Genomic DNA, 4,142 nt, shown 5'->3' on the forward strand with positions numbered 1-4,142 from the left:
GTTCCAGTTATGTATGCGCAGCTCGTGGAATGATCTTTCCAACGCCACCGAGTTTGCTTGATTCCTAGTTTGTATGAGTGAGTTATTCCCTTTGGAAGTTGGGTTGTTGGCACAGGGCAGTTCACCCGAAATTTTAAGGGTATTTTGGTCTTTTCCCTAACCAATTCTTTTGGTTATATTAGTGTGTGAGACTGATTTTTTTTATCAGTTCTTCCTTTTTTTTAAAAGAGTGAGAGTGAGGGTTTGTGAATGAAGAGGAGAAGAAGAGGAGAAAGAGAAGATCAAGCAAGGTTTCGTCAAAGATCATCGTGGATATCGTCAGGGGTGATCCCTACTAGGTATGTGAGTTCATAGTGTTGGGTTGGCTTTTTTCCCCACATGCCAAACTCGTTTTATTTCCGATAAAAGGTTGGTTGTGTTGTTGAAGTTGTTGGTTGTGTTGTTGAAGTTCTTGTTGGTTTAGTACATGATTTGGTTGTGTTTTTTAGTTGAATCTCTTGTATGTTGAGGGATTTTATGATTCTTAGTGTTTGGAGTTGAAACTCTTGAAGTTAGGGTGGTTTAGAGTTGGATAAAGGAGGAAGAAAAGTCGAGTTTTCAGGGAAAAGAGGTGGCGCGTCGCGCCTGCCAGCGCGCCCCAAAAGGGACTCTGAAGTCCAGCCCTGGGGGCGGCGCGCCTAGCAGAGCGCCAGCAGGCCCCTTCTGAGCTTTGTGGTCTGGCGCCCCGCGCCTCTCAGAGCGCCAAGGACGCCAACCTTTCCCATTTATTCCCCACTTTTTCATGCATGTTCCTTGGCATTGTACCTATGTTTCATAGTTGTTTCCAACACTCCAAGGTACGTCTAAACGTCAAGAACTCATCCATAAACGTCTGATCATATACCTTGAATCCATAATCAAATTCAAGGCGAGTTAGGATCAAAGTCAAGTGAAGTTTGAAGTCAAGTGAAGTTAGAGCCAAGCTTAGAAGTTAAGAAGTAAGTCAAAGCAAGACTTCAAAGTTTTCAAGAGTCTTCATTGAACGTTTTAACTTCGTTTTAAGGTTCAAGTTTCAAGCTGAGTAAAGAGTATAGAGTTTCAAGTTAAGTAAAGAGTCTCAAGTTTCAAGTTAAGTCAAGAGTATAAAGTTGAGTTCATTTCTCAAAAGTTATTAGGGAACTAAGTATTCCCAAAGGAGTTTGTAAATGTTTTTACATTTGAGTAAGAAAGGCACCATGTTTCCCAAAAGAGTTTTGAGTAGTTTGAGCACTATCTTTTTTTGAGAAAAGATGAGTTTTGCGAAATAGTTTCTAAAACATGATTAGTATGACAAATCAAGTATGTCATCAATGTTTAAACAGTATGTTCTCTGGATATACCATCAATATTTAAGCAGTATGAATATCCCGAGTCATCAATGATCATATTAAAATATGGTTTTGAGATGTTCTTTTAGAAAGAGTGTTCAAGAGCCTTTGGGCTAAGTTTTGAGTAATTATCGCAACTAAAGAAATGAGTGTTTAAAACACTAATGAGCTAAAGTATTTTTGGGAGTAGTCTTGAGCACTGAATTGGGGACACGAGTTCATATTAACTCAACTCTCCATAAGAACCATGTAGCCAAACATGGGATTTGACGGGTCATACTTTTTAGATGATCACGTAAAGTTAAGCTAGTGGATCCACTAAGTTAAAGTTAAAGTAAGGTCTTATATCACGGCAAGGTATAGGATGGTCCTTAGGCAACGTGAGGTAAAACTTTGTATCACTACTTAAGCATGTAGTAGTGGCTGCCGGTTAGAGAACTCCCACAGTAGAAATTGCATAGTTCCTCGTGGGGTTCTGCTTAGTATGGATGGGGGTATGGTACTTCATTCATGCATTGCACAAGTAGACTTTGAAAGGAAGCATGGTATTTTTATGATAATATAAATATGATTTTTACATCATGTTTTAAATAGTTTTACAAGCTTTATATATATTGCATGTGTCTTATTGCTTTATATTGAGTTCAGTTATTCATGAGTTGAACAGAGCCAAGGTAAGTTCTATTTTGTATCCCTTTCAAGCTTAAGTTGTTGTTTAGCGGTCCAGCTCGCATACTCGTACATTTCATGTACTGATGTCAGTTGGCCTGCATCTTTTTATGATGCAGACGCAGGTACCCAGGATCAGCATCCAGCACGCAATTGATCAAACTGAGCACTCCAGAGTCAGTGGTGAGCCTCCTTGTTTTTCGGAGGACTCAGTTATTTTGTTCTCTTAGTTTTGTTTTATCAGGATGTTGCGGGGTTTGTCCCAACATCCATCTCAGTATTTTTAGAGGCTTCATAGACAGTCAGTCAGTTAGTTTTGAGTCTCTCATCTATGTATATATAAATATTCTACTTTGAGACTTGAGTTACCTTTTTGGCAGATTTTATCAATTGGTTGTTTTATAACATTTCATTGCATTGAGTTATACTGTTGAGTTAACTTTTCGCTGAGTTAAGAAAGCTAGGCCAAGAGTTCACTTGGGGGCCAGCGATGGTCTTCGAGTGCCGGCCACGTCCAGGGTGTAGGCTCGGGGGGTGACAAACTTGGTATCAGAGCATAGAGTTCAAGAGTCTTAGGGAGTCTACGAAGCCGTGTCTGTAGAGTCCTAGTTATCGGTGTGAAGCGCGTCACATCTATAATTAGGAGGCTGCAACATTTAGGAACTATCTCACTTCTTTCACACTCATCTCATGCGTTAGAGTTTATCTCTAAAAAGTTTCCTTCTAATTCGTGCTTGCACGTGTTTTCAGAGGATTATGCCTCCACGAAGAGCAGTCAGAGTTCGTCCAGCTATGAAGAGTGTTGAGGAACAAGAGTTACCAAATGCCCTGGAAGTGCAAACCTAAGAAGAGATCAAATATGATGATTTTCGTGAAGCTATTCGGATGTTAAGTCAAGTTGTGACCTTTCACGCTGGGCAGAGAGATAATCGACACGAAGTGGTTGATACTTCAAGGATCCGTGAACTCTTAAGGATGAACCCACCAAGCTTCACAGGTTCAAGTGTTACTGAGAATTCGGAGAATTTCATTGAGGATCTTAAAAGGATATATGATGTGATGCATGTTGTTGAGTTGGAGAGGGTGGAACTAGCTGCATACCAATTGAAGGGTGTTGCTAGAATCTGGTTCGACCAATGGAATAGGGCTGAGGATGCGCCAGCAGTGAGTTGGGTTGTGTTTGAGAGTGCTCTCATAAGGCATTTCTTTCCTCGTGAATTGCGAGAGGCAAAGATAAAAGAGTTTCTCACCCTTAATCCGGAGTCTATGAGCGTTCATGAGTACAGTCTGAAGTTCACACAACTTTCCCGCTATGCTCCGGAGCTGGTTGCGGACATGAGGAGTAGAATGAGTTTTTATGTTGCTGGGTTATCTCGTCAGTCAAGCAAGGAAGGCAAGGCAGCTATGCTAATAGGGGATATTGACCTAGCAAGATTTATGATCCATTTACAACAAGTTGAGGAGGATAAGCTAAAGGAGAGAGAAGAGTTTAAGGATAAGAGGGCTAAGATAGTAGGGGACGAGTTCAGGCAGCAAAAGAATTATGTCAATCAGTCATCCCTCTCATAGAAACAAAAGGGACCTGCTCTACCATCTACTAGTGCACTTGCACCTGAGAACAAAGATGGGTACAATAGAAATTCCTATAGTTTCAGGGTTAGACTTGCCTATCCTCAAGGCAGTATGGTACCAAGGGGTAGTAAGACTCCTACATGTGCTAGGTGTGGTAGAACCCACCCAGGTAAGTGTCGTGATCGCCAGACGGGTTGTTTTAAGTGTGGACAAGAGGGTCACTTCACGAAGGAGTGCCCTAAGAGCAGGCAAGGTAGTGGAAATCTGGGCAATAGGGCCCAATCTTCATCCGTTGCTCCCCCAGACAGAATGGTACCTAGAGGAGCTACTTCTAGTACTAGCGGAGGATCAAACCGCCTCTATGCAATCAATAGTCGCCAAAAGTAAGAGGATTCGCCAGATGTTGTCACTGGTATGATTCGAGTCTTTGACTTTGATGTTTATGCTTTGCTAGACCCCAGAGCGAGTTTCTCTTTTGTAATTCCTTATGTTGCTATGAACTTTGATGTTATACCTGAGCAACCTAGTGAGTCAGTCATAGAGTGGAGTAGTGGT

General features: G+C 41.5%; 1 pseudogene; it reads left to right on the plus strand.

Moving 5' to 3' along the window:
• The first annotated feature begins 2,771 nt into the window (after nucleotides 1-2,771).
• LOC125841999 (uncharacterized) lies at nucleotides 2,772-4,142 on the plus strand (annotated as a pseudogene).

This window comes from Solanum stenotomum, chromosome 10, assembly GCF_019186545.1.
Source record: "Solanum stenotomum isolate F172 chromosome 10, ASM1918654v1, whole genome shotgun sequence".
Classification (NCBI taxonomy): Eukaryota; Viridiplantae; Streptophyta; class Magnoliopsida; order Solanales; family Solanaceae; genus Solanum; species Solanum stenotomum.